Genomic DNA, 22,890 nt, shown 5'->3' with positions numbered 1-22,890 from the left:
TCTTAGTGTAATAAATCAGATTTGCAGTTTGATTCCAGTAAGTGGTTTCAAATAGAATAAATTCTATCACAATTAACAGAATTCATGGAATTCGGTGTGTATTCCATCTAAATTTATCTGTCTGTGCGTAGGTATTCTCATCTCAAGGGATTCACAAGAACATCAGACTCATGCTTCACATACAAATCTTTGTTTTATTGTTGCACTAAAAACACGTGCCATTTAGAGTTGCAGCTTCTGTACATTCAGGATTTAGAATAGATGATGTTCTCCTTCAATGACAAGTAATCTTTTTCTAGTCCTGTTTCCTACTCTGAAGTGAAAAAGCTCTAAAATACAGTTGGACCAATAAAACCCAATGACACAATACCTACTGCATGTTTCCAGCTGGAGTAGCATAAGCAATTATCAGGAGTAAAAATATCTAGAATTCAACTATGTAATATTCTTATATGCATATCGGTATATAAATACAAGGTGTCTTACATATCTCTTTAAAATAAGACTAAAATTGTTGCATGTTCTAAAAACATACTTCCAGACTGCCAAAATTTAAAATGTTTTACAATTAAAAATGGGCTTTTATGAAATTATTTTACATCCTTTTTAATTATAGTCTGAAATGGTATAGCACTTACTTTGAGAAGAAGTACAATCTGCAATATAGCTAAAGTAATTTTTTATCTGTCACTAAATAGAAGATGAACCATTCCAATCTCCCTGGAAAAAAAAGCATACCTTTTGGCAAAGTTCTCACTCTGCTCTATTCCTCTTTGTGCTGTGAAATACAGGAGGAAGTAGAACAGGACAAGAAATTAAAAAAAAAACCACACTACTTTGTATTTTGAATTTCTTGCTCACTCTTGTATCTGTATAATCCATACCGTGATTTTATCAAAAATCTAAACTCAAAATACTTGTAACAAAGATGAAGCAAAAAAAAAAAAAAAAATCATCAACTACTTCCCTGAAATAAATTCTGAAATAGTTTGGGAGAGATTAATAGTTCTTAAAAAACCCCTATACACTAGCATGAGTTTGAGGAGCTAAATAACAGGCCTATAAACAGTCTGCAATTTTTCAATATAAAATATCTTTATATCTTTCAAAAAAAATCTAATGTGCCAAGTCTCATTACTATTAGAAACATATTGCTCATAAAATAAGAATTGCTCTATTGATTATGAATTTTTGGCACCAAGATAATAAACACTGATTAACCAATACTACTTGAGATACTCCATTTTTTTCCCTTAAAGCAATTTCTTGCTTCCCAGGCTAGGAGACCCTCTTGCGATGCTGCAGTAGCTTCTCTGGTTGCGCAGAGCCCAGAAAGCACACGGGGCTGCTGCTCCAAGCAAAGCTACAAGAAACAGCCTCAGAGAGCACAAGATCTGCCGAAAAAGTGATTTCTCGCTTCCTGGACGAGGAGATGCAGTTGCCATGCTGCGGTAGCTTCTCTGCTTGCGGAGAGCCCAAAAACCGCACGGGGCTCCTGGTCCAAGCAAAGCTACAGAAAGAACCACCGAGAGCACTTAGATCCACCTAAAGCAGTTTCTTGCTTCCGGGCTAGGAGACTGTCTTGGTTTTGATAGACAGGTATTTGCCAGGGAAGATTGGAGTCTCTCTTAGAATGTGGACATTCAATCCAACGTGGAATATGATGAAATACATTGCAAAGACAAGAACCTTACACACGTTTATAGCAGCACATCAGCTACAGAGCACTACAAACATTTTGAAGGAAAGGAACTAAGGTCTCCCAGTGGCAGCAAGCACCATTTGTTTCCTTTACGACAGAAGGTGCTTCTAAACCAGGACTACAACAAAAAAACCCACACATTCAAGGACCTTCCAGAGCTCTGTTCATTTGCCCAAGCAAGCATGAGTTAGATAGAATCGTGCAACTCCCTAATGCCCTATTATCAAGGGTCAGCAAGGGAGAAGATCCCAGTTCAGGCTCCCCCAGCCCATCTCCAGGTTTCTCTATAAGCCCTCCCAGGGGCTACCTGCTCCCACTGCAGAACAGAACCAGCATCCAGTCAGCAGCTCCTCAGTCCTGGCAGGTCAGCGGCACTTCCAGGAGCACACCAGGCTGGCAGCAAACTGCCCAAAGGGCACTCAGCCCTAGACCCTTCAAACCCTCCAAAGTAGCTTGGCCAGGGGGCAGGGTCAGCACCAAAGACACAGACACCAACCTCAGGAGCTCAGGGTCTTTCGCGACAGCTCAGAGCAGCCAAGAACCTCCCAAGAAGAAGCTCAGCAATGCCCCCCAGCACTGCTACCCAAGGTGGCCTACAGGGACTGAGATCCAGCACCAGGGACCCTGAGCCTTACCCCCAGCAGCTGGGAATCCCCTGTCACAGCCCAGCCCTGGAGAGCCCCCCCAGAACTGGCAATTCCCCCGGGTGCGTCCGCCCGCAGGCCAAGAGGCTCTGGCTGTGCCGGGATAGGGCCCAGGTCGGGCAACTGCTGCAATAAACAGGCGCACACAACTCCCACGGCGGGAACAGCTGGACTCAGCCTCCTCCTGCGTCGCCCCAAAGCCTGGCCAGGGCTTCAGGAGCAATGCAGGAGCTGCCTTTGGCCCCGCTCCTCCCAACAAGGCCACAGGACTCATCTCAGGGCCCTGTCCGGCCTCTGAACACAGAAAGGTCAAGCCATGTTTCACTAATGAGCACAGACCTAGCCCAGAACACTAATAATCCTGGCTACCGCACTACCGACAGGATACAAACACAACATCTGGGTTGAAGGCTCACCCAGAGGTCAGCTTTGCCTCAAGACTCTGCTTCAGGCCTCAGGCCTTCAGGAAGTCCCAAGCTGCTTGAACCTCTGCGCAAAGCCTGCTCCCATCTCCTGTGGAACCTCACAGATCAGGCAGCACTTCCTCTGCCCACTCCTGAGGCTATTTAGCCTGCCAGCAAAGAGCAGGGGCCGACCTGGGAATGACAGAAGGCAGGGAGGGGAAAGGACCCTTTTGCTTCCAACCAGAAAGCCAAAGGCCGTCAAAAAACCTTCTGGTGAACACCTGAGCAACTACCTGAGCAGCACCAGGAGATGAGAGGCCTGGCACTCCTGACTCCCAGAGCTCCCAGGCCTGCCTTGCCACTCACCTTCAGCCCCCGTCTTGGACAGCAAGACAATCCCAGGGACAGAAATCTAGGCTCCTGCTGCTCCTGGACAGAGGCACCCAACAGCTCCGTGCTGGCTGAACATAGCAGCAAAATCAGGATGCTGCTCTTCCATGGGCAAAACTCCAGCCACTAAAAAGCTGGAATGCAGGACAACCCTGCCTCTCCACCGGGGCACTCGGATCCAGCCCTACTGACACATGGACATTTGAGACAGGAATCCATAACCCTCCGTGAAATCACATCACAGCCTCCAGGTGTTTTCCTGCTCGTGTCCTCACTTACCTGGCATAGGCTTCTTCCAAGGGTTCGCAGACACTTTGCCTCTAGCTAAAAAGATTAACATCGCCTTCTTTCCAGCTTTCAAGAAGTCACAGCAAGTCATCCTGGTCCCATGTTCCACGTCAGATTCTCCCGTAAGAAGATAGATATTTTTCCGTTCAGATCATTTCTCAAGCTATCAAGAAAACCAGGATCCCATATGCACTCCCAGAAATTCTCTCAGCACCATTTGCTGCTTCTCTCTCTGCCAGGGCACCAACAAGTCCTGGGTTGCTTCTTGTTCCATGCTGGCCAGTGACCTTGAGCGATAAAAGAAGGCACCAGTATTGCTGCTAATTTTACAGCCACAGGCTTTCAACTTTCCACAAGTTAAAAGCAGAAGCAGACACTCCTCCCCCTGCTGGAGCTGATGGGTCCATTCCCCGCTCTGCTCTCACAAACCCTTCAGCCCCGCTGCCAAACCCAGCACTGCTGCAGATCTGCAACACAACAGCACTTTATCCACGGGGGGCTGCCCCAAACACACATTTCCCATCACGGGTCCAGAGCAGCCCCAGCGCTTATTTTACATCTCCCCAAGCACGGCCAAGGCCCCCCCCAGGTGCACAGGAACATCAAATCCTCACGGTGTACCAAGAGCACCAACAGGTTCAACCCATTCAGGCAACAACTGCTCCAGTTCACTGCCGGGCACTGGCACTGCTCGGTGTGGGAGGATCCACTGAGCTCCTGCGTATACTGAAGGACAAAACATCTCCCATCACGTATCCAGACCAGTTAATCCACGGGGCTGCTCCAAACACACATTTCCCATCAAGTAACCGGAGTAACCCAAATGCTGATTCTACCTCTCCCCAAGTGTGCCTAAAACCCCATGCACACAGAAACACCACATTCCCACAGGGTGGCAAAAGAAACTGGAATAGACTTCATCCATTATTCCTCAGACAACAATTAATCCAATTAACCACCGTGCACTTGCAATGCTTGGTTTGAAGGGTCAATACACCTTCTGTACATGCTGAGCTACAGAGCATAAACACAAAAATGAATCTTGCTCTGTAAATAAAACCAAACAGAAAGAATAACCATAAGAAAATTCCATAGACAAGGAAACTCTTGCATGCCTTTAAGCATATCTCCTGAGAACTCAAATAGCCACTTACAACAGGAAATATTCCCAAGCCAGACAAAAGCCCCAAACACTGGACCTAGTACACAAAGTTTCCGGTGCAAAACCTTCATGCTTCATGACAAAGCTAAGACAAGGAAAAAAGCCCCTCCAGACAAAACAAGTTAAACACTCTCTACCCCCATGATAAAAGTCCCCAAAACATACCCCCAAACCAAAAGCAAACAAAGCAACCCAAACAAACCCCAGCTGCCCTGAGTGCCATTTATCATTCAGCCCCTTCCCAGACTGGGGACACTTAAGGGAGGTCTCACACACCTTTTCCAACTTTTCTGCCCCTGCTTCCCTGCCCCTCAGGCACCACTGCCCTGCCCAGGGCTGAGGCAACCTAAGTATTATGGAACAAAAAACTTAAACTAGCAGAAATAACTCACACTACTCAAAAGCTGTCTCTGCTTCCAATAAGTAGCCCTTTGAAACATGATAGCACCTTCCACAGAAATTCTATAATTGAAGTCACTCCATAAACCAGCCAAGAAAGCAAACCTCACAAGGTTGTTTCTTCCTACCATGTTCTTCCTAGTGAAAGGCTAATTAAAACCTTCACTACCAGACACCAGCCAGGCCCACACATCACAGGAAATTAAAGGGGGGAAAAAAAAAGAAAGGAAAACTTTGGTACCTTCCCCAAACAACACACCCCAAGAGTACGCGTCCCCCCTCCCCACACACACACATACCTGCAAACACATCAAGGCTTAGTATAGCTTTGATTTATAGAAGAACTTACCAAGAAAATTCTCTAGCACAGCACAAAACTCCCCACATTCCCTCTACCTCAACCATAGGAAACCTCAAGCAAGAGAAAACACTGACAGAGAAAGCACAAAAAAAACCCTAATTCAGCACCAAAAAAAGGCCAAAAACAAGCTAAATTAAAACAACGTCTGCCTCCTAACCACACATAACAGAATATCTTGGAATTCAGAGAGAAACTCTGACAAACACACAGAACAACAGCCCCTCAGCTCTACCTACCCTCACCCTCTACATAATAAACACAATCCCACACAGCACAGCTTATACAGAAACAAATGAACAAATTCTCACCGCACTAAAACAGCCTGGAGAAACTCCATACCCACACAGACAGACCACAGCGTTCCACACCGAACCACAGATCCCCACAGCCCCTTCCGGGGCCCTTTTGAACCCGCACCGGGCTCGCGATTGGCGGGTTCGCTGAGGCATCGAAGCGCTGATTGGACAGCGGGCCCCAGGAACCCACCCGGCCCCGGCCCTGCCCAGCCTGCGCTGAGGGCCCGGGGGCACCGCCCCGCCCTCAGAACCGGCACCAGCCCCCCGGCCCCGATCCCCCGATAACCCTTGGCACCGGCCCGGGCTCTACCCCTGTACCGGCCTCGGCCTCAATCGCCCCCGGTCCTACTCCCTCGTCCCTGCCCCGGCCCCGCCTTGACCCCGCCCTGTGCTCTGCCCCAGACTCTGCCCCGGTCCCACTCTGAGGGCCCGTGGCTCCGCCCTCTCCCTCGATCCTCCCTGGCCCCGCCACCCCGGCCCCGGCCCCGGCCCTGCTCTGAGGGCCCGGGGTTCTGCCAGATCCCCCGGCCCCGGTCCCCCCCGGCCCCGTTCACCCCCGGCCCCAGCCCCGCTCCCCCGCTGCAAGCCCAGGCTCCGCCCCGGCTCTGACACCGGCCCAGCCCCGGCCCGCCCCATCCCCCCCGTGGAAGGTTTGCGTTCGGTTTGTGTCTGAGAAGTAGGATCTCTGCCAGAATGGTGCTGTTGGGAAGAAAGTAAATCTGCCCCAGGGATCTGCGATAAGGGACAAAGTTGCAAGGAAGGGGAGTATTTATAAATGGTCTCCGTAGTTCCTTGTAATTCTGGGTGTTTGGATTTAGCCTGGGATTGTCAGCTAAGTCATAAAAAAGCCAACCAGGCTTCTGAACTCTCAATGAATGTTTGAAACACTTCCACAGAAAGACAAGTTAGCAATGATTCCAAAGGCAAAATTCTAAATGGAGGGTAATGACTTCTGGGGGATTTCCTAAGGAATTGTGGATCTCAGGCATATGGACTTTTGGAGGTGGAATCCCAGTTTCAGCCTAGGGCACCTGCAGAAGAGGGACCCTTACCCATAGCAAGGAAAGCCCGCTGCCCCAGCGTGTCAGGTGCAGACATTGAACTCTCTGGGGAATAAGCAGCAAGTCCGCTCTGCCCCTGCCCTCACACTTGGAGTGGCAGCAGCTGCAAGGTGAGAGCTGTCACAGAATGATTGAGGGGACAGACTGGCCCCAGGTATGAGCTGTAAACGGTGAGGGGAGAACAGAGCAGCCACAGGTGTGACCTGTCAGGATAATGAGGGAGCAGACCAGCTGCAGGGGTGAGATGTTACAAAGATGATGGGGCGGTTCCTGCCAGGGGTGGTTTAACAGAGGAGCCTCGGTTCACTTTTCCATTGAGCTGTAGAGGGTGAGGAACTCATGCTGAGTTTCTGCGTGGGGTTGCTGCAGTGGTGGGAAAGCCTCTTACAGTGCCTGCAGGAGTATATGGATGTGGAGTGTTTCTTTGTGGCAGACAGCAGCAGCAGGTAAGCCAGCGTGGAGTTGTAGGGGGGATTTTTCTCTTTTTCAGCTTTGTTTTGCTAATCTCTTTTAAGTGCTCCCAGAAGAAAAAGGGCTTATGAAGGCAAAAAGAGTTCAAAATGAATAATGAAACTCCTCTTCTGTTTTTGCTTGTGTTTAAAGTAGGAGGGATTTCTCTCCACCTGGGATTTTATAAATAGGGGTACTTATATGTGGTTTTTATTCACTGTTACTTTCTTTGATGATATATAGTCTTTTGTTTGATTTTTTGGCATTATTTATTACACGTAATTTGGTTTTTGAGTGAAGATAACTTTATGGGTGGGTTTGTATTTGACATACAATTAAGTAGCTTTTTTGATAAGCTTCTGATATGTGCTATTGGAGTTTTGTTCATTGTGTGCAGGGATTCAGATTGGGTAGGGCCACCCTGGCTGGTTGAAGTTTAGGTGTATTTTTAGAGGCAGCTTTTTTTTTTTTTTCCCAAATTTTTTTCTGTTTAATGGTTTTAAAGCGGCTTTTAATAACTTATTGTGTAGCTTTATTTTGCTTGGCAATAGTGTATGATGAGGAATGTGATCTATTTACTTTACGTTAGGCTTCTTAGTTTACATGTGGGTTAGGTTGTTTTTGAACTGAGTTTTGTTGTTAGAGGTTTTTATTTTGGTGGGCTATTATGTTTTCCAAGGGTTTGTTTCCTGAGGTTTACAGTGGTGTAATTGTTTGTAGTGTGAGGTATAGGGGAGGTTTTATTTATTTAGGGGTGGCTTTTATCATGGTGTGTAGTGTTTTTTTGGTGGGTTTGAGGTAAGGGGCAGTAGTTCATTTTTTGGGGTATAATAATATTTAAAATCAGATTATTGTTTTTTGCGTTATAGGGATTTGTGTATTTAGCTTGTTTGGCTATAGTATGTGTTCTATAGTTATGGATAATTTGGGAGATACTGTTTATAGTTGAATGGATCTTTTAGTTTTAGGGTGGGGGGTCCTGGGTATTTACTTTGGAGGTTTTTTCAGGAGACTGGACATAGGAGTTATTTTTATTGTATTTGGTAGCTGGATTAAGAGAAATAATAGTTGGCTTTTGCTTACTGGATTTTTGTTTGTGTTTTCTTTTCTAAAACTCCTGTGTTTGTGTGGTCAGGGTAGTGGTGTTTCTGGTGTAAATCTAAGCATCCATTACTGTTTGTGTGTTTTAGGTGGTCCACAGGTAGTATACTGAGACCCTCCCACTGACCGGCACACAGATCTGCTGAGATCAGGCATTGATGTTTGGTTTTCTGTATGGTACCTGACTAGATAGACAGCAGCCGGGAGACAGCAAAGAATTCCCAGAGGCAGAAGCAGCCTTCTTTAGCACATGATGTGGATTCTCATCTCTGAACATCCCAGAGATAATTGGAGGGCTCAGAGACACAGAGGGAATGAAAGCGGGGTGCTAGGACAGGAGTCACCGGGAGGAGTTTTGAGTCAGGTTTAGAGACAGGGATGTCCCAGATGTGACCCCTTAGGCTACGTGAAGAGAAAGTCTCATTTTGGATCAAAGTGCTGAGGTGTGCAGGGCAGAGCAGTCCTGGTGTGTATTGTGTCAATTGTCTGTTATGCACTCTGTGTCTTTTGGGTGTCTCATATGGTGTGTCTTTTGACTTAGCCCTTTGAACGGCCTGTTGGAAATGCTAGGCATTGTTCTTAACAGATCGTATTCCTTGGCCAGGTGCTGATGTCATTAAACCTTATGCTTCAACACATACTAGAATCCATCTCCCTTCACAAGCATGCAGGCTGATGCCTCTTCAGGTCTTGTTCTGAGCTGTATCACCAGCTGTGCACCGCCCTAATCCATTCCGGTGGATTAGGTCTTGTAAGAATGCCAAGATAGGTAGAGGATTCTGACCGTAGGATTCTTGGGCATCCGTCTCTGCGTCTCTTGGGATAAGTCATCCCGTTGGCATCTTCTTCCTGCAGGGTTCTCTGAGCCTGGTCAGCTCGCCTTCAGTCTTACCTTGGTCATCTCATTCTGAGTTCTCTGCTCCTTCAGGGTCATTCTTCTTGCCAGAGGATTTGTGTCCCTGTTGTGTCCCCTTGTTTGTCCTGTCCTGTCTCACGGGTGTTGGTGTGTGTTTGGCCCGGAGCTGCTCTGCCTTGCTGCTCAGTCTGGGTGTAGGGGTAATAGTACAAGTCCTGGGGACTTGAAATTTGTGATGTAGGGTGTAGTAGGGCTGTAGAGGGTATTCCTAGATTGCCACCAGATGTCTGGAGCTGTCCAGTTATCCTGCAGCCCTTTGACTTTTGTCCTGGCTTTGTTTCAGATGCAGAGGGATGAAATCCATGGTGGAATGCCCCATCTAAGGTGACGTGGATTCCCTGAGAATATCAGTCACCGTTAAAGATGAGAGTCGCATATGTCACATTTATTGGCACTCCAGTGCAGGCCCCTTGCATTTACAGCTTCAAACAAGTGGGTCCCTTGGCAACCGTCCTGGGCAGCAGCTCGACCCTCCTCCGGGCTGGGCTGAGGGAGCAAACACTTGGGGCTGACACTGCTCCATAGTGAGGGTACTTGTGAAAACACCTGGATTGTCCTGGATATTTTTTTGAGCTTTCTACAAGGTCTTAAGCATCAACTTTGTAAACATAAATGGCAAGGACTGAACACATGAGGCGCTGGAAAGTTATACACACCAAAGACACCTTTTTTTTAAAAAATAACTCTGTGGCTTATATCTTAATTTTGAGACTCCTTTTTGGCCAGCTTTACTGTAAAAAAATCTCATTTAAATTTAGCTGCTTCAATGAATTTTTTGTACAAATATGCTCTAGTGTCAGGAGATTAAAGCAGTAACACCAACATGCCCCCTCTGGAAGAAATTTCTGCGTTGCTTCAGACCTGCTGGTTTGCAGTAGAGTTTGCGCACATTTTGCTGCAGCTTTGGTTCTTAATAAGTGTAAGTCCATGGATTGCTGGATGATTTCCGTAAGTTCTCCTATTTTGTAGGAGCTGCACGGTGAGGTCAGAATTCTGAGGGAGGCCCTGGCAAAGCTGCCAAGTGCAAAGAACATGGATGATCCAGGGGCTTCTTCCACCTGAGTTTCTCCTGGAGCGTGCTGTATGTCATGCCAGATGTTTAACCTGAGTTTGGGGTGTTCTCCTGCAGTCCCAGCTCTAACTGCTGCCCCTGAGCCCAGGCCTTGCTCTGTCTCAGCACTAAACCTGGCAGGTGGGTGTGCTTTTCCAGCCCTTTAATCCCACAGGCAATCCCACATTCCCGGAGCTCCCCGAGGCACAGCATGGACTTGCTCCCTGGGAGCTGCACTTCAGTTTACCTGAACCAAGGATGGCCTGCCTATGTTTGTAACTTTATTCCTGCTGTTTTTCCTCCTCCAGGTTGTTGGCAAGAAGGAGAGAGCCAGTAGGAAGTGAAGCCATTGGAAGGCCTTATCCCAGTCCAAGGTTCCCACTGTTCTCTCTGACTCCTGGATAATTGCCTGACCATAACCAGAGACTGTCAGTTTGATTTCCTGCCTTTTCCAATAAATCCTTGCTTTCAGCTGGAGTGTGTTCATGGTGTCATCCTCCTCCTCTTCCATAGATTTGTAAATAAAATTTCTGACTTTTGTTGAGTCAAATTTTGTTATTGCAGGAATTGTGGCTCTTTTGTTCCACTGAAACTTCCCAACTCTGCTGAGAGTTTCAGATATCAAATACAAGTAAGACTGGAGTTTCTTTGGGTTGTTACTCCCACAAAACACAGATAATTTTTGGATAGGAGTAACTAGACCTGTTCAATTCCCACTTCCCTTTAAACTCAGAGCAGGGGAAGCAGATTTTAAACCATTGTTCCATGAACTTCCACCAACTTGATGACTGTTCCAAAAGTTTTCAGTGTTAGAAATTTCTGAGCTTGTTTTCCAGGCAAGCTGGGATTTAGAGATTATTCCTTCCTTTTATTTGATTTTTTTTTCTCTCTGCTTCTAGTAAGGGAATATTTATTTTTTCCAAATTTCCATCCTGATTAGAATTTTTGTACGTCTTAGAGCACATTTCCAAGGAAATCTACCAGATGCATGTTGGTAAATCAGAAGCTATTTCACACTATTCACCACCGTGGTGCCATTTTTTTCCTTTCAACCCCCTAACACGGCTAATTCTACCCATGCACAGTATTACGAGCCGTAACTTGGTGTCAAGGTGTATTTCAGAGGTAGCAATAAAACAAAGTTGACATTATCTTTTGTAACTCTCTGCACCTCCTTGTTTACTAATAAAGAAATCCAGAACAAAACAAAGAGAAAAAAAATCTGAAACAAAAGCCCCTACAAACACCCCCCCCCAAGAAAGAGCACAGAAAGAGAAAGTATGCCAATATTATTTAAATAAAAATTAAATCTTTACCCCTTTAGAAAACCAGGCTCATTTATTATAAATAATGGTGGTTCTGATGTGTTAGGTAAATGAATTCATATCATTTAAAATATAAACAAATAAACACAAATTTAAAAAATAAATACAAAAATAGAAAAATATAAGGAACAAAAATAGAAATAGAAAATACAAAAAATATCAATTATATAACTAATTACAATATTGCCTGTGAGATATATTATAATGTATTATATATACTAGGTGTAGATATGAATATAAAAATTAAATGGTAATGATAAAATATAAAAATAATAAGTACAAAAATTTTATTTTTTGTGGAACAAAGCTTAAACGAAAGGCCTTTTTGGGTTGAATTTTGTTAGAGGCAGGATGTTTGAAGTCGTGGTTGAGGGTCTTTTGGGGCATTTATTTGAGAGGATTTTTGGCCACGTGCTTTTTTGCCTCTGTTCTCTGCCTGTCCCCTATGCGTGTCCCCGGCCGAACTGTGCGGCAGGGCTGTCACCGTGTGGACAGAGAGTGGTACTGCAGCTATCCTCCCGCGGCAGCCCCGGGCCGAGCTGTGCGGCAGTGCTGCCGTCCTGTGGATAGGGAGCGGCACTGCAGCTGTCGCCCGTCCCCGAGGTCCGTGGCAGCCCCGGGCTGTGAGCTTGGGGACAGTGCTGCCGCCCGACCGTCCAAAGCTTGCGGGAAAATAGGCGGGAAAAATGCAGGAACCCCGAGTGCATGGCAGGCAACTGCCTGTGCGCGACCCCGACCACGGCGCCGCCTGGGCACAACTTTACACAGCATTTCCAGGTGTGCGGACGCAGGATGTGGGCTCGGCAGTGCTGTGGCTTTGTTCAGGCAGTCGAATTAGTCAGGTGCCTCTTTAAGGCGCCGGGGGGGGCTTAGGTATGCCATAAAAAAGATGGTGGGACGACCGTAAATGGCTTCACCCACAACCAAGATGGCAGCAAAGAAGGGCAGAGATCATGTGATGTCACTTCCAAGATGGCGGCTCGGCACGACGCGCTTGACCTTCCAAAGACGGCGGGAAAAACGCAAGGACCCCGGGGGCGTCTACCTGACTTGCTTGTGCCCTGCCCCGACCCCGGCGCCGCCCGGTCGCGATTTTCGGCGGCATTTCCAGGTGCGCGGCCACGGGCTGTGGGCTCACCGGCGCCACGGGTGGGCGGGAGCCGGGCGGGAGCCATGCCGGCGCTGACAGGCAGCGGCGGGGACGCCTCTCTCTGCCGAGGTCCTGCCACTGCCTGTGGCCTGGGCGTGGCCCTTGTGCCGGGCACCCGTCCCGTTCCCCACGTTCCCGCCGCTCCCCGCCGTCCCCACACGCCCCTTCCTGCAGCCCTCCGGCCCCGGAGAAATGGAGGAAAACACAAAATCATTCTGGCAGAACCGTCGGCGGAGCTGCCCCGAGCCGTCCCCGTCCTGTAGCCAGCAGCAGGAGGCGGCTGCTCTCTGCCGCAAAGCTGAGCGAGGCCGTAGTAAGCGGAGGGGTTGTGGGGGGACGCTCCGGTTGTCCGGGCAGGGCTTCCCGGGGACAGTTTCAGCTTCCCGCAGCTCTGGCTGAGGGCTGCACGGGGTCCGGGCTGAGCCAGCTGGGAGCGGGGTCTGCTGTTCACATCCCCCCGGGAGCTGCCGCTGCCCGAAGAGGGCTCGCTAGAGCCTCGTGTCCTCTGTGTGTGCAAGTTTTTGATCGGCTTTGTAGCAAATGTGGTGTTTCAGGCTGGGTGCGCTGGGTTCCCCGGGTGGGAAATACCTTGAAGTAGCCAGGCTGAGCAGTTGCTGAGAATTCCAAGCCTGGGATTCTTGAAACAATGTTTGAATAGCTTATCATTGACCTGAGGCAGTGAGTCAAGTCCGTTTGTTGGAGTGGCAGAAATGATGCCACCTTTTTCTCTTCACAGAGGAGCACATGTACACAAAGGTAAACAGATTTCTTCTGTCACATCAGTACTCGGACCTGAGGAAAGTACCAGTTTTTTCCAGCTTTTCTACACTTTTGATTCTGAGGTAAGTGTACCATTTTAGGTATCCAGTAATTCTTCAGAAATTTATGGAAAAAGGCCATAAAAATACATTGAAATCTCATTCTCCCCTCGGTGGTTATTTAGAAGCATCTTTCTTTTGTTTCATATTGGAATTTAAACTGCTATTCCTGTGGTGGCTTTGTTGTTTTCTTCATACTAACACACAGTGAGTTGTGCTGTGTATGCTCTGTGAGCGCAATAAACAGCATATTCTGCCCCAGCTAGCTTCCATTCATCTCTGAGTTTAGATTAGTAATGTTGAGTTCCACTGAAGTGTTTTAGGAATAGCAACTTCTCAATTTCCACTCCTTCCAAATTTAATCCCTAACATCCATCAGGAACAATCAGTCTGCAGCCCAAACATGCAGTGGAAATGGAATTGTAGAAGTTCAGAACAAGCTGTGGTAAGCCCTGAGCTGGCACTGGCAGGGAACCGGGTTTTATGCTCTTAGGGACAGTTATTTTTTGGAAATGTCTAAATGTCTGATGGTGGTATTTTTCTTTGCGGCTTCCAGTACAAAGCACAGCGTGAGCAGATCCTTGGGTGTCTTGGGGAAGGGCTGCGTGACAAACATTGCGGTGAGCTTCATGACTGCCAGAGGATTTTCCAGGTCATTCTCTGCTTTTTCAACAGTCCTTTGTGTGATGAGGGCTCCCAGGTAAGAATTTAAAAGGAAAGCACCGAAACACCCCAAAGCACAGAAGTTTGCATGGCTTTGAGATCTCAAGCACAAAGCAAAAAGGAGCAGCTGACTCTGCCTCTGTCTTCTTGAAAAGCTGTTCCTTGTTGATTTTCTGGATGTGTGGAGGGGGAAAAAAAACTGCTTATGTCTAAACTATGCAATATATCTAAGACATATTGCTTATGTCTAAACCAGTAAAACCCTTATCAACTGGAACAGGTTGCTGCCATCACAGAGCCTCACGTGGGCACCGTGCCTTTGTGCCTACAGTCAGGGCCTTTTCTTTTTTGGGGCTCTCCATTCCCCAGGCAGCACATTTGTTACCTGAACTGCGCTTCAGCGGGAGGGAAACTCATGTGCCAGTAGCTCTCAGGTTTGGGAGCATCCACCCTGAGTATTTCAGGTATCAAAATCTTGGACAAAAGGACAAAATCCTCTCGCTACCTGGAGACTTCTTGTAAGAGTAGCTTTGAACAGTGAATGTCTTTCCTTCCCTGGAGTTGCTGAGAGCAGGTGGTGTTCATTTCACCTTGAAGTTGATCCAATTGCTAATTCCAAGTTAGATAATTAGATCTTGACGGTAAAAGAACAAGTTATATTTTCTGTTTCAGTGTTGTATGCTGGAGATATTCCAAAGTGCTGCCCATGCCAGCAGAGCTGCCTATGAGCTGATCCAGGATCACAGCCACCTCACATGGGTCCTGCACAGCTTAGAGAAAAGGTAAGCAGAGAAGTACAGGAGAAGTGGGAACAATTTTGCTGTCCACGGTAGAGTAATTGCATGACTGAGTATGAAAAGTGACAGGCAGGGAGCCAGACGCACCAAGGGCTGGACTGGCACAACTTGCTGAACTCTGAAGTGTCCCTTGTGGTTTTGAAAACAGAATCAAGATGCTTTCAGGTTGTGGTAGGAGGGATGATGGTGGAGGGGCTTCATGAATTGAAAACCACTTCCTTGAAAAACTGAGAAAGCAAAATGGCACTTTGGAATTTAAAAGGTAAAGACACCAATACGAACACCCTCAATTCACATCCTGTCACAGGACCTGCTGCACAGGAAGTGGCACAGTAATGGCTTTGAGCTGTCTAGAACATTCCTCCTCCCCTTGCCTCTCCCTCACATACATTTACATCCACCAAAAATCTCTTCTGCACAGAGCGCCCTGACAGTTTCAGGCAAGTGCACTAGGATATGGTCGCCTGTAGGTGATGGACCAGCTGCTGGTGAGGATCTGCCTTCCAAACGTGGTTTTCTCTTTTGTTTTGTTGTTGTTTGGTTAGTTTTGGGGTTTTTTTCAGGTTTCTGGAAAACAAAGTGATAAATAAAATGATTTCCTTACTCCGTACTCTGTGGCTAACAAATTTAGATGAGAGAAAACAAGAATCAATCCCAGGTGAAGAGGAAATTTCTTCCTATTCAGCTTGTAAATGAATTTCTGTATGTTTTGGCCACATTAATCAAACGTATTTGATAAGTACTTTGTTTTAGTCGGTTTGCATTTCATCCTCTGTCCAGTTTGAACTCTATTAAGGCCAGGAGGATTTCTTTATCTCTGGTAGATGAATGGCTTTTTTCACCCTCAATTTGTGTCTTGAGTAGTGAATTTGGGTGTTATTTCTTTGACAGGAGGATTTAGCTATTTGAATCCATGGGGAATAAAGTAAGGCTTCAGGAGCTTCTCTCACCTCCAGGCCGGGGGATCCAGTTTGGAATAGAGTTCCAGCCTGGAGTCCCTGGGAGCTCCCGGAGCCCATTGGAACAGCGCAGACTCCATCTGGCTGCTTAACGAGGCTGGTGCCTACCATGGTAAAAACTGAATCAACACAGGAGAGCACCTTACTTGCACAAGTTTGTATCAGGAAAATCCTTTGGAGTATCTGATGTTTGTTTTGGTGGGGTTTTCTTCTTACAGAAAATACTAAAGACAAGAACAAATCTCAAGCCTCATCTCATCAGAAAAATCATCACTCTCAGAAAAAAAAACGAGGAAGAAGGTGACACTGCTGCAGACGTGGAAGTGTCTGAGCTGAAGAAATGCAGCCCATTGGGACCCTGTTTTCCCAGCACCACCCTCCACACAGGGAGGGGAGACCCTCAGAGCTGGTGAACCTGGGGGCGAGGCAGTGGCCGTCACCTGTGCGTCCACTCACGTGGTCACCGAGGGGCTGCTGAGGTCCCTGGCCAGGCAGAGCCTCCTCAGGGAGCAGGACGTGTCCCCAGCCCTGAGGTGGCTGCGGAACCACGTCCCACCATGCCTGCCGGCTGCGCACGTGATGCTCAGGGATGAGACACTGAGGAACGACCTCTTCAGGCTTTACACCCGGCTCAGCCAGGCCAGCAGCGCCTCAGCTGGGCTCTCCAGGGAGCTCGGAGTGCTCAGTTCCATCATGTTGCAGCTACTGGAGGAGCAGGCCCTGTCCAGCACCTTCCACAAGCCTGTGAAATCCCTGTGCCTGTCACCAGCGACGGAAGAGGATGCGGACCAGACAGGTGCCTTGTCTTGTTCTTATCACTCGTTACAAGGCAGTGGTGGGAGGAACTAGGAAATTCCATGGCTTTTTAAATCCAGTTTTAAACTAGTTTACCCATATCCACCCAGGCTCATGGCTTCCCACAGCAGAAGCAGTGTCTTTCTTGGGATGGGGGCAGGGGTGGGTAGGACGGAGCATGGTTACTCTGTGAGGTTTTCTGACACTACAACACTCACACACCCTCTAAGAAACTTCCCTTTCAAGGACTAAACTGGACCAAAAGGTATAAAAGAAATGTAATTCCAAGAGGGAAAACAGTCTGCAAAAAACAGGTCCGTGTGGGCATGGATGCTGATTCCTGTTGCTGGTCAATGATAGCAGCTGACGGGTCAGATTTCAAACTATTTTATTTAACAGGAAACTGGTTTGTTCCCACTTGTGAGCATGATCATTGGCTTGGCATGGGCAAAGCCACTCCAGATTTTCCATCTAGGAAAACTAGTTAGGGAACTATTTTAAAACGTAGTCCTGGAGGTAAACAGCTTGGCCGTTTTTTATTACTGTGTGGAAAGAGAAGAATATCTGTTCTGATTTTTCTCTCATCTTTCTTCCACAGCTGTTTTTGTATTCCTGACTTCCGTTTACAACGGAGACACGTGGCTTGGAGCCCAGGAGCCGGATATGTTACTTACTCATGTCAGATGGGTCTGCACTCGTGCAGGTTATGAATTACAGGATGACTCGGAAACTCAGAAACAAGGAAAAGAAGCTATTATGTCTCTCTGCAAAAAAAATTTGGCTACATCAGGGCATTAATTCAGGGAACTAACACTTCATCTTTAACGTTCTCTGCTCTGCCATCATCACTGTGTGCCATGGAAGCCTCCTGAGCTGCTGTCATACAGACCTGACTTGTTTGGTAAAAAAACCTCAGTATTTTATTACTGTGTGCAAACTTAAGGGAAAGATTTTATTCAGTATCTCTCAGTGGAACATTAAAGCTTCAGTTTCTCTTTTCTTGAACAGTCTGAGACAGATTATTACTTATATCATTTTTATTACTGACATTTTTAACTTTTTGTAGAACCAGAGAGACTGTTTGTGGACGTGTGTGTTATTAATATCCATCTTCTCTCCAAAATAAGATGGGGAAAAAAAGGCTGCAGAGCTTCCCACAATGGGCTGTAAGTGCAAATGACAAGGAGCCAGAGGTTTAGTCATGACAATTTACTATTTCTTGAAAAATCTGGCTGATTTCATGATACCAAAACCAGTATGAATAAAAGACTGAACTCGGGAATCATGATGGTCTTCTTGGGTTTAAAAAAACTTTATTGGCTTGGAAAGACATTGATATCTGACCTGGGTTTTTTTATTACCCTTTTTTTTTTAATTAAAAAAAGCCCTCATCCATCACTGCTGCTGTGATGTGCAACAAAAGCCCATCTTCCATCCACTTGGAACAGGTGAGAGATGGAACTAAATCCCAAAGGATTTTCTGCTTATTGAGTCTATGTGCAAAATCTGATAAGCTGTTCTCGAATGTGGCCATGAGGGTAGTTGAACATGCCACCCCACATCTGCAAATATGCAGTGCCAGAACAAGCACCTGTGAAAGGTGAACCAGGATCTATTCAATTGACTCATGACTGCGTCCTGTCCCGGGTCCTTTGTACAAATACTGTACAGGGGAAAACCAGAACTGCACGTTCCTTGTGATATGCATTGAATTTCCAGGGAAGGGGTAAATAAAAATGAGATGCAAATAAGGGAATTGCTTCTACATTTAAATATTCTTGTCCTAAAGGAGCCATTGGCTCTGTACCAAGACTTGAGTTTAAATTTTCATTTCTTTAAAAACCCCCAAGCCCTTTAAAAGCTACAGTTTGTGTCATGTAGAATTACTAGCAGCTGACATGAGGAAATCTGTGAGCCGAACCTAGCTGAGCTTAGCTAAGTTTAACCAAATCTAGCCAAGTTCAGCCAAACCGAGCCAAGTTTAAGTGAACTGGGCAGCGTGCAGCCGAACTGAGCTGAGCGGCACCGAGCTCAGCCGAGCCCAGCTGCCTGCTCTCATGCCCATTAATTAGCGCGAGTGCAGTCACTGCCTGGTGAGGTGCTGCTGGACCCTGTGCCCCTGTTCGTGTCCGTGCGCCGGCTTGCAGGACTCGGCAGCCGGAAAACACCGAGCTCTGCGTGTTTAACGTGAGGCAGCTCCGCTTCCCCGTGCGGTGCCTCGGGCCGGCCCACGCCACCCCCAGGCAGCCGAGCCGAGATTGGCCGAATGCAGCAAGCGGCACCGAGTTCAGCCAACCGAGCCGAGCCACGTCGAACACATAGAGCGGCACCGAGTGCAGCCGAACCGAGCCAAGCTCCGCAGAATGCAGCATCCCGGACAGGGCGGGGGGCCGGGCCGGGCTGGGCTTGGGACAGGGCCGGGGCTCTGTGAGGCACACCCTGGAGGCGGCCGGGGGCGGGGCCGGGCGGTACCAGGGACGCCGCTTCAGGGGCGGGTCCCGGGCTCGGATCAGGTGCGCGGGGCCGGGAGGAAGTGATTTAATCTATGGAAATCACTTTGCCAGCCCTTTGCTCACTCTGAGCACGTTGGAGACAGGAGCCCACTGTCCGGGCTCATAGCCTGGGACAGGACGGGATTCGGCTTCCCCTCCTGTCCCCCCCTCTACCCCTCATTCCTCTTCCCCGTATTCCCCTCCTTTCTCTCCCTTTCCCCCCTTTCCCTCTCCTCCCCAAAGCCTTTCCCTCCCATTCTGGCCTGCCCTCCTGTCCCCCCTTCTAACCTTCCTTTCTTCTCCCTGTATTCCTGTTCTTTGTCCCCAAAGCACTCCCCTCCTCTCCCCCCCAAACCTGACCCCCCACTTCTTCCTCTCCTGTCCCTACCCCGCTACCCACTTCTATTCCCCCTCTCCCCCATCCACCCGCCTTCTTCCCCCCCACCCTTCTTTTCCCTTCCCCTCCTGCTTCCCAACACACCCTGACAACACCCCCGCCCAACCCATCTCATCCCTGCTAGCCCTCCTCTCTTCCCGTCATCCCCTTTCTCGCTTCCTCCCGCATCCGTGGGTCTCGGGGCACGGGAGACTAAAGCCCAGAGGGCTGGAGCCTGGCACCCCCCGCCCTCGCTGGAGCCCCCACACGGGGCCGGCCTGCTCTGCGGCTGTCCCCCCATGCAGTTAAAAACACGGCCTGACACACCCGGGGATCTGACTTTCCCCACATCACACTGGGGTGCCCCTGGGGGAGTTTGGGCTGGGGTTAGGGGGGCCCCTTCCTTAGAGACGGGGGGTCCCACGGTGGCGGGGCTGAGTGTTAGGGAGGGCCCCTCCTTAGGAGGGGGTCCTGGGCTAGGGGGTTAGGAAGGGCTCCTTCCGGAGGAGGGGGTCCCTGGGTGAGCCCCCTTGGGGGGAGGGGAGTGGGACAGAGGGATGACTTTTTATCCCCTTCAGTCCCAGCCCCTTGCCCTGGGCCCTCTCCTTCTATCGGGGTTCGCCCCGGCCTCCTCCTCAGGACCCCCTTATCCGGTCCGGGGGTGGGAGCAGGGGAAAGCAGAAGGGATCATGTCACTTCTGCAGTGTGAACAGACAAAGTGTCAGCCAAACAACTGAACCCTCCCATCCTGTCCCACCTACCACCCCTCCAAAAATTGTAAATAAAGGGTAATGATTGCTGGGGAATTTCCTTAGGAATTATGAACCTCACACATATGGAATTTTGGAACTGGAATCCCAATCTCAGCCTTGGGCACCTGCAGGAAAAGAGGGGTCCTTATCTATAGCAAGGAAAGTCCAGTGCCCCAGTGTGTGAGGTGCAGACATTGAAGTGTCCAGGGGATGACTGGCAAACCGCTTCTGCCCCTGCCCTCACACTCTGAGTGGCAGAAACCCCAGGTGCGAGCTGTGAGGGTGATGAGGGGGCAGCTCCTGCCGAGGGCTTCTTGCGAGGGGGTCTCCCTCAGTTTACTTTGGCATGGAGCTGCTGGAGGAGAGGGGCTTAGGGTTGGCTACTGGGAGTGTCTCATGGAATGATGGTGGGATTATTGGCTCTGGATGCACTTGGATGTGGGGCATTGCTTAAAGGAGGTGCAAGGGACAAATATTTGTGCCAGGCAACAGCAGTAGGTGAGCCAGTGTAGGTTTGGGGGGGGGGGGGGGGGGGGGGTCTCCTTTCCCTTTTCAATTTTATCTTGCCAGCCCCCTCCCTGGTGCCCCTAGAAAAAAAAAACATGGGGGTTCTGAGGAAAAAAGAGGTTTAAATTGGGATGAATCCCCCTCCACTTGGGATTTTATTAAATAGTGGTATTTATATGTGGTTTTTATTCAATATTGCATTCTTTGGTGATATATAGTGTTTTGTTGGGAGCTTTTTTGGTATTAATTTTTATGTGTAATTTGGTTTTTGAGTGAAGATAACTTTGTAGATGGGTCTGTTTATATTTGAGGTAGAATTAATTTAAGTAGCTTTTTAACAGACTTCTGATATGTGTTATTGGGGTTTTGTATATTGTATGTAGGGATTGAGATTGGGTAGGGCTAGCTTGGCTGGTGGAGGTTTGGGTGTTTTGTTAGATGCAGTTTTTTAATTTTTGAAATTTTTTTTCTGTTAAGTGGTTTTAAAGTGGTTCTTAATAACTTACTGTGTAGGGGTGTTTTTTTTTTTTTTGTTTGTAGATGGTGTATGATAAAGGATATGGTCTATTTATTTAATGTTATTTTTCTTAGTTCGGAACCAACCTGATCAACACTTGTACTGAGTTTAGTTGAATTTTTGTTTTGGTGGGCTATTATATTTTTAAAGCCTATGTTTTCTAAAGTTTACAATAGTGTAATGGGCCGTAATGCGAGGTATAGGGTAGGCTTTTAATTATTTAGTGGTGGTTTTTATTATGCTCTGTAATGTTTGTTTTGGTGGGTTTGAGGTAGTGTGATGTAATTAATCAGTTAGGATATTTTAATATTTAAAATTGGATTATTTTTTATTGTAGTATAGGGGTTTATTTATTTGCCTTGTTTGATTTCAGTGTATGTTTTATAGTTCTGGACAATTTGGGAGCTATTGTTTATGGTTAAACTGATCTTTTGGTTTTTTGAGTATTTATAGGTGGTATTTTTGTTTTGATGGTTTGAGTGATTATGGGTTTATTGATTTAGGAATAATTTTCTGGTGTTGTTAATTTAAGTTTATTTGTGATATTATTATTTTTGCAGTTTGTTTGTTGTTCTAGTGTTTTATATAAAAGTTGCATTTTTGGGAACGTGGGTATTGATACAGTGCATTTTTTAGGTAGTTATTTGGGGTAGTGATATTCTTTTATTTTTTAGTAGTTAAGATTTTTTCATATTAATTAGTTTGGTTTTTTAGTTAAATTTATAGAGTTTTGGCTATTATTTATGAGATAGTGTAGGTATTCCTTTTAGTCAGGTTTAGGGACAGTTACACAATTTTGAGTTTAGTAAGTTGGTTTGATTTATCTTTTTTACTAGTTTTTGTGATTTGTTGAGTGGGATTTTATATAGTTGTTTTTTATTTTTGATCCATTTTCATGATATGATAAGAACTATTAGTGAAAAGAGTTAGTGTGGCTTGTTTGCTGGTAGCTTGTAGTATGGTGGAGTTTTTTAGTCTGTGCTTGTCGTGACTACAGTTGACCACATAAAACACACCATAAGCGACGCTTGGTGTTGCACCAGCAAACGAGGCTTCAGCAATCGCAACTGCTTGTGCACCAATTACTGCTCCTTTTGCCCACTTCACATTGTCTGCTGATACCCTGTTTTTTTTTCTGAAAGACAAAGAACAGTGATACCTCTGGCAAGGCTGGAGGTGTCTTTTTCTGCTGCTCCATCCCAGAGGGGTTTTCTGTATTGCTGCTGTTGGCATCGTAGTGCTCAATTGTGAGGAACATCACCTGTGTAAGCCAAATCCTAGGAAAAAACTCCAAACAAAACAACCGAGTCTGCCTTTTGTGTGAGAAATTGCATTCCAGCCAAGAAAATATCACCGGGCCCAGGGCACAGGAGGGTTCCTTCCCATTTGATGGGAAGAGTGCACAAACCAAGCACCAAACGGGCCTGGCTGGAGCCTGTTAGGGGTCAGCATTAGCAGCGGGAAGGGTGGCCAGAGGGGCTCAGGCAGGGCTTGGGCTGGGTCTGACCTGTAGT

The 22,890-nt window shown here is 47.3% G+C and overlaps 2 long non-coding RNA genes across 2 annotated transcripts; both read left to right on the top strand.

Annotated features, from left to right (window-relative positions):
• Nucleotides 1-6,983: 6,983 nt before the first annotated feature.
• Nucleotides 6,984-10,775, top strand: LOC136295276 (uncharacterized). Its single transcript, XR_010722620.1, has 3 exons — nt 6,984-7,153; nt 10,144-10,366; nt 10,534-10,775. It is a non-coding gene; the product is annotated as an uncharacterized lncRNA (long non-coding RNA).
• Nucleotides 10,776-14,889: 4,114 nt separating this feature from the next.
• On the top strand, nt 14,890-17,600 carry LOC136295279 (uncharacterized). Its single transcript, XR_010722623.1, has 4 exons — nt 14,890-14,963; nt 15,870-16,049; nt 16,156-16,733; nt 17,331-17,600. It is a non-coding gene; the product is annotated as an uncharacterized lncRNA (long non-coding RNA).
• Nucleotides 17,601-22,890: the final 5,290 nt, after the last annotated feature.

This window comes from Chamaea fasciata, unplaced genomic scaffold, assembly GCF_029207755.1.
Source record: "Chamaea fasciata isolate MVZ Bird 193981 ecotype frontalis unplaced genomic scaffold, bChaFas1.0.hap1 SCAF_11, whole genome shotgun sequence".
Classification (NCBI taxonomy): domain Eukaryota; kingdom Metazoa; phylum Chordata; class Aves; order Passeriformes; family Sylviidae; genus Chamaea; species Chamaea fasciata.
Note: the sequence above shows the minus strand (reverse complement) of the source record. Positions and strands in the feature narration are given on the sequence as shown.